Consider the following 11119-nt stretch of genomic DNA (forward strand, 5'->3'; position numbering starts at 1 on the left):
CATGCACCGGCTCCGCAGCTCCCACTGGCTGAGAACCAAGGCCAACGAGAACTGCAGGGGCAGCATCCACGGACAGGGCAGAGCGCAAAGCTGCCTGGCCGTGCCTCTGCATAGGAGCCGGAGAGGGAACATGCCACTGCTTCCAGGAGCTGCTTGAGGTAAGCGCTGCCTGGAGCCTGCACCCCTGACTCTCTCCTGTGTCCCAACCCCCTGCTCCAGCCCTAATCCCCCTCCCACCCTCCAAACCCCTTGATCCCAGCCCAGAACACCCTCCTGCACCCCAACCCCCTCATCTCCAGCCCCACTCCAGAGCCCACACCCCCCAGCCAGAACCCTCACACCCCCCTGTGCCCTTACCCCCTGCCCCAGCCCAGAGCCCCCTCCTGCACCCCAAACCCCCGCATCCCCAGCGCCACCCCAGAGCCTGCACCCTCAGCTGGAGCCCTCTCCTGCACGCTGAATCCCTCAGCCTGAAGCTGCACACCAAATCCCTCATCCCCAGCCCCACAACAGAGCCCACACCCCCAGCCAGAGCCCTCACCACCCCATACCCCAAGCCCCTGAGTCAGCCCAGTGAAAATGAGCAAGTGAGCGAGGGTGGGAAGAGCGAGCGATGGAGATGGGGAGATGGAGTGAACAGGGGGCTGGGGACTCAGAGAAGCGGAGTTGGGGGGGTCAGGGGGTGAGGCAAGGGTGTTCGGTTTTGTGCGAGTAGAAAGTTGGCAACCCTATGACTGGGCCCAAACTGTCACACTCTTACCTTTTACCACGCTAACTTCATTGGTTCTCTCTCGCTGACCTCTTCCAGGCCCAGCACAAACATCATCTCTTACTGAGCCTAGATACCACTGTGGCTCAAGATCACTCAAACCCATTTCAGTTCTTCTGACACCTTGCAGTGGCTGCTGTTTTCTTGTGGAGAGCGAAAACCCAGCCATGGCAACCCCACAGCAAATTCATGCAGTGATTTGCTAGCAATAGCCCACAGAATGTTGCTCCATGGCCCTGGGGTAAAGCTGGTGTCCCAGGCCGTACATGCTGCACAAAGGGAAGGGTGACTGACTAGGGAGTCTGGCCCAGATCCTTGAAGGGATGTAGGATCCTAACTTCTGTTGATGTCAGTGGGTGTTAAGGACCTAAATTCTTCTGAAGATCTGGGCCTCTGCCCCTATGCTTTCCCATTGAAATAAAAACATTGTCTCATGATCACGACCAAACAGGGAAGCAACATCACTTGGCAAAGCACCCTTCACTCAAACTAGCTGTACATGGGAGGCACTGTGTCCCCACGGATAAGGCACTGGCCTGGCAATCAGCAGGCCTGGATTCTAAGCCAAGACCTGTCAGTGACCTACAATGTGACCTTGGGTAAGTCACTTAATTTGGCTGTGCCTCTGTTTCCCCTTGCTCTGTCTTCTTTATTTAGATTGTAAGTTCTTTAGGGCGGGAAGTGTCTCCTCCTGGGTGTTTGCTTGGGCCTCACTGTAATACAAATAATAATAGCGCCATACAACGAATTGCTGGCCGGCCAGTGTCATCTGAAACCCTGGGACGCAGAGCTGGGAAATCCTTAAGACAGGAAGGTTTGTGTTTCATCCTAGTAGCTCCTTGTTACTGTAGCACAATGTTTACAGTGGAAAGGAAATGCTCTGTTCTCCAAGTAGCTGGTCAGACTATAAATATCCCGGATGGCATAAGACAGGAGGTCTCTAGTTCTCAGGATGTGGGTCAAAGGATGGATGTAGGGCTTTGTGTCTGGGAGAGAGCGATAATATCCCCTTGCAAGGGGCTCTGACAACACCCACAGGAAAGAAGAATAAACTCTGAGGTGCCGATCCTCAGCAGCTGTACAACGTCATAGCGCCACTGACTTCTGGAGCTGCCTCTTATTCTCCTTCCCTTCTTGGCCAATCCCCTCAGTATATGGGCTGAAAAGTGTCACAGCTCCACAAAGACTCCCCTCCTGAACTACCTTCCAGCTTCCCCTTCCACAGAGTCCTCCCAACACATTCAGCTTCCGGTTCCCTGCAACACCCTTCCTCCCACATTTATAGCCCTGGCGTTCAGGCCAGTAGCCTGTCTGACAGCCCCAATACCTTCACTTTGAATCTCATATGCAGCAACCCTGCCTAACGTTCCCAACATCCATACTCACCGCAGGAAGGTGCATCCAGGCACCTGAGCAGCAGTCACGCCCTACTAGAGCAGGTCAACAGTTTTTGAACAACAAATGTCTTCACCCACCAAAAGAAATAAAAAAAGGCGTGTTTCTAAGGGGAACAATCGTGGACAGTGGTCAATATCATAGACCCATTTGGGTTGTTATGGAAAATGGGCCTTTTTCTGTATATTTTAAACATATTTATTGAAAAATGCAATAAACATTTTAATTTCTGTAACCCTTTTCACGGCTTTGATCATTTGTGGTGGAAAAATTTGCAAAGACATTTGAATAAAGCACAAATGGATCCAATTTGGCTCCTTTGAAATGAAACATCGCTGTTTCAACATTTTTTGCAAAATTAGTTTTTCATTTGTCAACCTGCTTGATTACCCCTCACGCCCCACCCACCTTCTCCTCCCACAGGATATTCCTTATCTATAGCCAGATCTACAGAAAGTTCCCTGTGACACCGAGAATCAGCCAGCTAATGGCTCTGAAATCCATATCCTGCTTCAGAAACGCCTCGGCTGTGTGAGAGAACAGACTAAGCACTTGGGGGGCCATACCCACTGTTCAGCTGAGGTCAGACAGCTGTTGTGTAGGGTTAATCTGCACACCTCCAACATTCCTCACCCAGGTACAGGTGCTGGTTGACTCCAGGGCCTACCCACAAGTCAGCCCCCACCCACCTCAGACACAGTAAAAGCGGGCAGCTGGAAAGAGAGGGTAAGCTTGTCTCACCCCTATGTTCTGTTTCTAAGAAATTCCTAAGGCCCTGTCTGTACATTAAAAACAGAGAAATAGTTAAAGAGATTCATTACTCCAGTAGAGCTATTAAGCCAGGGAATTCATTTTGGGAGGGAGACAAAACCTCACTCCCAAAAAGACAATACAAGAAACCAAACAGAGCCCGTTCCTGCCAGTAGATTGTTGAAACTGGCTTCAGCTTGCCTCTGATCTTCTGTCAGCCTAGAGCTTAACTTTAAAGTGTTTTTGGTTGCTTGCTTACCCCTTTATGGGATATTAGCCCCCCATATCCTGCAGCCACCCCTCCCCACTGCCACAGGTTTGATCTAACCAACCACAGGGTTTGTGCCCTTATATGGAAAAATATCATGGGCAAGAAAGCTGATGGCTTTCTCTCTGTTCGCTAATATCCAACAGGAAACAGATGAGCCAAAGAGCCCCTTCTACAGATGGCTGCCGCTGCTGGTAAGAGAAAAACAGGTAGTTCGTCTGATGAGAGGAAATCCTAGATAGGCAGTGTCTCTGATCATCCTACCTAAGATCTGGCCCTGAGGCCCCTCTCACATATGCTAATTTTACACAGTGTAACGCCATTGATCTCAATTTGAGTCTCCTTAGTGATAACACCAGTGTGAAAAGAGACTCTAGATAACTTCCTGTGTTGTCCAGCCAGTCTTAGCGGTGCCCACTATTTCTTCAGTAGTGTTACGGTATGTTTCTCCACTACCTCCACTTCTCCTTATGCAAGAAACCCAGAGAGAAGAGAGATTTACCACTCCCCGGTTTATTGGACATTCCAATTTACTAAGCCCTTCAGAACTCATGGAACACAGCAGGTAAGGGGACAAGAGTTTGAGTTAATAGTACACTTTACATTTTCAAAGCGCCCGATGAATGTCAACTAACTAACCCCCCCGCCCCCCCCGCACAGAGTGCCTGGAGACTTCCTGCTTCCAGTTGTATGTATGGATGTAACTGAAAGAAAATATCAATCTGTTTCTGTACACAGCACCTTTACGTGTGGAGGCAGCTGCTGCTTTGTGCGTCAGTTCAGGTGCTGGATGTCAGATTGAGGCTCTGAGTGTGCTGTTCTCTGTTGCATGGAGACTTCCTAGGTGTTCTTTCTTTCCCTTTTGTTTTCCTTAATTGGAAATAAGTCCTCTAGACTGAAAGTGACATGGGCTTTTGTTCTTTGTGCAGGGGAAAACCTAGCAAGAGAGACTGAGTCCACAGACTGTTTGTCCTTTGGAGGGTGGTCTACTGGCTAGGCATAGCTCTGGGATGGCTCTGTTAAACTTTTAAAGCCACTAACCCCTGGTACATCAGGCTCGATTGAGAAGTGGAGCTACTGTGCTGTCTGCAATACTGCTGTGTCTTCCTAGATCCATCCCAGGACGTGAGGAGGGTGTCTCAGACATGGTGGGGTAACAACCATGGGTAAATGATGACTTTTGAAGCCATCCATGTGGGTGGAATCTCTTGAGTTAGGGCTTTTGAGATAGTAGCACCTGGCCCAGGAAGCCAGGGCTGTGGTGATGGAAGTATTTATAAAACAAGCTATTGCTGGCTTAAGTATGTCTGATTTTATTTGGCTTCAAAAGTCTAATACAGCTAAGCCTAGTAAAGAGTAAAGAGTGTGTGTATCCTCACAGAAAATGCTCTAAGTGCATTAACTCGGCAGAGCACTTCCACAGTACCAAGGTTAGAGTCGACTTCCGGAGCGTTGCACTGTGGGTAGCTATCCCACAGTTCCCGCAGTCTCCGCTGCCCATTGGAATTCTGGGTTGAGATCCCAATGCCTGATGGGGCTAAAACATTGTCGCGGGTGGTTCTGGGTACATATCGTCAGGCCCCCGTTCCCTCCCTCCCTCCGTGAAAGCAAGGGCAGACAATCGTTTCGCGCCTTTTTTGCTGAGTTACCTGTGCAGACGCCATACCATGGCAAGCATGGAGCCCGCTCAGGTAACCGTCACCCTATGACTCCTGGGTGCTGGCAGACGCGGTACGGCATTGCTACACAGTAGCAGCAACCCCTTGCCTTGTGGCAGCAGACGGTGCAATACGACTGGTAGCCGTCATCGTCGTGTCCAAGGTGCTCCTGGCCATGTCGGCTGGGAGCGCCTGGGCAGACATGGGCGCAGGGACTAAATTTGGAGTGACTTGATCAGGTCATTCTCTTTAGTCCTGCAGTCAGTCCTATTGAACCGTCTTATGGTGAGCAGACAGGCGATACGGATTGCTAGCAGTCGTACTGTACCATCTTCTGCCAGGCAGGCAAGAGATGAGGATGGCTAGCAGTCGTATAGTACCATCTTCTGCCGGGCAGGCAAGAGATGAGGATGGCTAGCAGTCGTACTGTACCATCTTCTACCGAGCAGCCATGAGATGTGGATGGCATGCAGTCCTTCTGCACCGTCTGCTGCCAGCCAAAGATGTAAAAGATAGATGGAGTGGATCAAAACAAGAAATAGACCAGATTTGTTTTGTACTCGTTTGCTTCCCCCCCTCCCCTGTCTAGGGGACTCATTCCTCTAGGTCACACTGTAGTCACTCGCAGAGAAGGTGCAGCGAGGTAAATCTAGCCATGTATCAATCAGAGGCCAGACTAACCTCCTTGTTCCAATAAGAACAATAACTTAGGTGCACCATTTCTTATTGGAACCCTCCGTGAAGTCCTGCCTGAAATACTCCTTGATGTAAAGCCACCCCCTTTGTTGATTTTAGCTCCCTGAAGCCAACCCTGTAAGCCATGTCGTCAGTCGCCCCTCCCTCCGTCAGAGCAACGGCAGACAATCGTTCCGCACCTTTTTTCTGTGCGGATGCCATACCAAGGCAAGCATGGAGGCCGCTCAGCTCACTTTGGCAATTAGGAGCACATTCAACACCACACGCATTATCCAGCTGTATATGCAGCACCAGAACCTGGCAAAGCGATACCGAGCAAGGAGACGACGTCAGCGCGGTCACGTGAGTGATCAGGACATGGACACAGATTTCTCTGAAAGCATGGGCCCTGCCAATGCATGCATCATGGTGCTAATGGGGCAGGTTCATGCTGTGGAACGCCGATTCTGGGCTCGGGAAACAAGCACAGACTGGTGGGACCGCACAGTGTTGCAGGTCTGGGATGATTCCCAGTGGCTGCGAAACTTTCGAATGCATAAGGGCACTTTCATGGAACTTTGTGACTTGCTTTCCCCTGCCCTGAAGTGCATGAATACCAAGATGAGAGCATCTCTCACAGTTGAGAAGCGAGTGGCGATAGCCCTGTGGAAGCTTGCAACGCCAGACAGCTACCGGTCAGTTGGGAATCAATTTGGAGTGGGCAAATCTACTGTTGGGGCTGCTGTGATGCAAGTAGCCCAAGCAATCAAAGATCTGCTGATATCAAGGGTAGTGACCCTGGGAAATGTGCAGGTCATAGTGGATGGCTTTGCTGCAAGGGGATTCCCTAACTGTTGTGGGGCCATAGACGGAACCCATATCCCTATCTTGGCACCAGAGCACCAAGCCGCCGAGTACATAAACCGCAAGGGGTACTTTTCAATAGTGCTGCAAGCTCTGGTGGATCACAAGGGACGTTTCACCAACATCAACGTGGGATGGCCGGGAAAGCTACATGACGCTCGCATCTTCAGGAACTCTGGTCTGTTTCAAAAGCTGCAGGAAGGGACTTTCTTCCCAGACCAGAAAATAACTGTTGGGGATGTTGAAATGCCTACATGTATCCTTGGGGACCCAGCCTACCCCTTAATGCCATGGCTCATGAAGCCGTACACAGGCAGCCTGGACAGTAGTCAGGAGCTGTTCAACTACAGGCTGAGAAAGTGCAGAATGGTGGTAGAATGTGCATTTGGACGTTTAAAGGCGCGCTGGTGCAGTTTACTGACTCGCTTCGACCTCAGCGAAACCAATATTCCCACTGTTATTACTGCTTGCTGTGTGCTCCACAATATCTGTGAGAGTAAGGGGGAGACGTTTATGGCGGGGTGGGAGGTTGAGGCAAATCGCCTGGCTGCTGGTTACACGCAGCCAGACACCAGGGTGGTTAGAAGAGCACAGGAGGGCGCGGTACGCATCGGAGAAGCTTTGAAAACCAGTTTCATGACTGTCCAGGCTACGGTGTGAACTTCTGTTTGTTTCTCCTTGATGAAACCCCCCACCCCTTGGTTCACTCTACTTCCCTGTAAGCTAACCACCCTCCCCTCCTCCCTTCGATCACTGCTTGCAGAGGCAATAAAGTCATTGTTGCTTCACATTCATGCATTCTTTATTCATTCATCACACAAATAGGGGGATGACTATTAAGGTAGCCCAGGAGGGGTGGTGGAGGAGGGAAGGAAAATGCCACACAGCACTTTAAAAGTTTACAACTTTAAAATTTATTGAATGCCAGCCTTCTTTTTGGGGGGCAATCCTCTGTGGCGGAGTGGCTGGTTGGCCGGTGGCTTCCCCACCGCGTTCTTGGGCATCTGGGTGTGGAGGCTATGAAACTTGGGGAGGAGGGCGGTTGGTTACACAGGGGCTGTAGTGGTAGTCTGTGCTCCAGCTGCCTTTGCTGCAGCTCAACCATACACTGGAGCATAGTGGTTTGGTCCTGCAGCAGCCTCAGCATTGAATCCTGCCTCCTCTCATCACGATCCCACCACATTTGAGCTTCAGCCCTGTTTTCAGCCCGCCACTTACTCTCTTCAGCACACCACCTTTCCTCCCGGTCATTTTGTGCTTTCCTGCACTCTGACATTATTTGCCTCCACACATTTGTCTGTGCTCTGTCAGTGCGGGAGGACAGCATGAGCTCGGAGAACATTTCATCTTGAGTGCATTTTTTTTTCTTTCTAATCTTCAGTAGCCTCTGGGAAGGAGAAGATCCTGTGATCATTGAAACACATGCAGCTGGTGGAGAAAAAAAAAGGGACAGCGGTATTTAAAAAGACACATTTTATAAAACAGTGGCTACACTCTTTCAGGGTATACCTTGCTGTTAACATTACATACATAGCACATGTGCTTTCGTTACAAGGTCGCATTTTGCCTCCCCCCACCACGTGGCTACCCCCTCAACCTTCCCCCATCCCCGTGGCTAACAGCAGGGAACATTTCTGTTCAGCCACAGGCAAACAGCCCAGCAGGAACAGGCTCCTCTGAGTGTCCCCTGAAGAAAAGCACCCTATTTCAACCAGGTGACCATGAATGATATCTCACTCTGCTGAGGATAACACAGAGAGATAAAGAACGGATGTTGTTTGAACGCCAGCAAACATACACTGCAATGCTTTGTTGTACAATGATTCCCAAGTACGTGTTACTGGCCTGGAGTAGTAAAGTATCCTACCATGAAGGACGCAATAAGGCTGCCCTCCCCAGAAACCTTTTGCAAAGGCTTTGGGAGTACATCCAGGAGAGCGGCGAATGCCAGGGCAAAGTAATCCTTTCACATGCTTGCTTTTAAACCATAGTATTTTAAAAGGTACACTCACCGGAGGTCCCTTCTCCGCCTGCTGGGTCCAGGAAGCAGCCTTGGGTGGGTTCAGGGGGTACTGGCTCCAGGTCCAGGGTGAGAAACAGTTCCTGGCTGTCGGGAAAACCGGTTTCTCCGCTTGCTTGCTGTGAGCTATGTACAACCTCATCATCATCATCTTCTTCGTCCCCAAAACCTGCTTCCGTGTTGCCTCCATCTCCATTGAAGGAGTCAAACAACACGGCTGGGGTAGTGGTGGCTGAACCCCCTAAAATGGCATGCAGCTCATCATAGAAGCGGCATGTTTGGGGCTCTGACCCGGAGCGGCCGTTCGCCTCTATGGTTTTCTGGTAGGCTTGCCTCAGCTCCTTCAGTTTCATGCGGCACTGCTTCGGGTCCCTATTATGGCCTCTGTCCTTCATGCCCTGGGAGATTTTGACAAAGGTTTTGGCATTTCGAAAACTGGAACGGAGTTCTGATAGTACGGATTCCTCTCCCCAAACAGCGATCAGATCCCGTACTTCCCGTTCGGTCCATGCGGGAGCTCTTTTGCGATTCTGGGACTCCATCATGGTCACCTCTGCTGATGAGCTCTGCATGGTCACCTGCAGCTTGCCACGCTGGTCAAACAGGAAATGAGATTCAAAAGTTCCCGGTTCTTTTCCTGTCTACCTGGCCAGTGCATCTGAGTTGAGAGTGCTGTCCAGAGCGGTCACAATGGAGCACTCTGGGATAGCTCCCGGAGGCCAATACCATCAAATTGTGTCCACAGTACCCCAAATTCGAGCCGGCAAGGTCGATTTAAGCGCTAATCCACTTGTCAGGGGTGGAGTAAGGAAATCGATTTTAAGAGCCCTTTAAGTCGAAATAAAGGGCTTCATCGTGTGGACAGGTGCAGGTTTACATCGATTTAACGCTGCTAAATTCAACCCAAAGTCCTAGTGTAGACCAGGGCTAACATATAGCTTGTGGATTACTCTGCAGCCTAAAATAGAAAGAGCACTAAGGACTCCAGCCACACCCTCTCCTGTCCCGCAAAGCATGCCCTTGCACCAGGGGCTGGCGTGGGGAGAAGTGTAGGGTCTTGCATACTGCTCCGATGCAGCCTCTGTACTGGATGAATTCCCCCATATGCTATTCTGCCCTCCAAAATCAGAAAGGCTAAGTTACATTTAGCAGTTCTATAAATACAGAGGAGCAAGAGAAAGTGTAGGTCCGTTATTTAGTGGGGAAGGGGAACTAATAACAGATGACTTGAAGAACGCTGTGGTGTTTAATGCCCATTGTGCTTTAGTCTTCACTAAAAAGGGTAATTGTGACCAGATCCTTAACACAATTAATATTAACAACAAGGGGAAGGAACAGAATAAGGAAAAACAGGTTAAAGAATATTAGATAAGTTAGAGGTATTCAAGTCAGCAGGGACTGACAAAATTCATTCTGAAGGAACTAGCTGAAACAATCTCAGAGCCTTTAATGATTCTCTTTGAGAACTCATGGAGAACAGAAGAGGAGCCAGAGGACTGGAGAAGAGCAAACATAGTGCCTATCTTTTTTTAAAAAAGGGAACTAAAAGGGACTAGGGAATTACAGACCAGTCTGTCTAATTCTGATACCTGGAAAGTTACTGGAATGAATTATTAAACAATCAATTTGCAAGCATCTAAAGGATAATAGGTATTAATTAATAGCCAACATGGATTTGTCAAGAACAAATCATGCCAAACCAACTTAATTTCTTTCTTTGACAAAGTTACTGGCCTAGAGGATAGTAGGAAAGAAGCAGACATGATATATCTTGATTTCAATAAGGCTTTTGACACAGTCCCAAATGACATTCTCATAAGTAAACTAGGGAAATGTGGTCTAGATGAAATTACTATGAGGTGCACAACTGGTTAAAAGAGTAGTTATCAATGGTTCATTGTCAAACTGGTAGGATATGTCTAGTGGGTCCCACGGCAGTCCGTCCTGGATCCAATACTAGTCAACATTTTCATTAATGACTTGTATAATGGAGAGGAGAGTATGCTTATAAAATATGTGGAAAACAACAAGCTGGGAGAGGTTTGGCTTCAAAGACAAAGTACTACACTTAGGAAGAAAAAATCAAATGCGCAAATACAAAATGAGGAATAACTGGATAGACAAAGGAAAAGGATCTGGGAATTATAGGGGATCACAAATTGAATATGAGTTAACATTGTGATGCAGTTGAGAAAAAGGCTAATATCATTTGGGAATGTATTAATAGAAGTGTCATATGTAAGACACAGGAGGTAATTGTCCTGTTCTTCTCAGCACTGGTGAGGCCCCAGCTGGAGTACTATGTCCAGTTCTGGGTACCAGATTTTAGGAAAGATGTGGACTAATTGCAGAGTATCCAGAGGAGAGCAACAAGCATGGTAAAAGGTTAAGAAAACCTGACCTATAAGGAAAGAGTTAAAAAAATTGGGCGTGTTTCGTGGTGAGAAAAGAAGACAGAGTGGGAAGCTGATGATAGTCTTCAAATGCGTTAAGGGCTGTAATAAAGAGAACAGTGATCAACTATTCTCCATGTCCACTGCAGGAAAGTCAAGAAATAATTGTCTTAATCTGCAGCAAGGGAGATTTAGATATTAGGGGGGGAAATTGTTACTATAAAGATAGTTGAGCACCTCAATCGGCTTCCAAGGGAGACTGGCATCACCATCACTGGAGATTTTAAGAACAAGTTTTAGACAAACACTTGTCAGGAATGATCTAAG

This window comes from Lepidochelys kempii, chromosome 2 (genome assembly GCF_965140265.1).
Source record: "Lepidochelys kempii isolate rLepKem1 chromosome 2, rLepKem1.hap2, whole genome shotgun sequence".
Classification (NCBI taxonomy): domain Eukaryota; kingdom Metazoa; phylum Chordata; order Testudines; family Cheloniidae; genus Lepidochelys; species Lepidochelys kempii.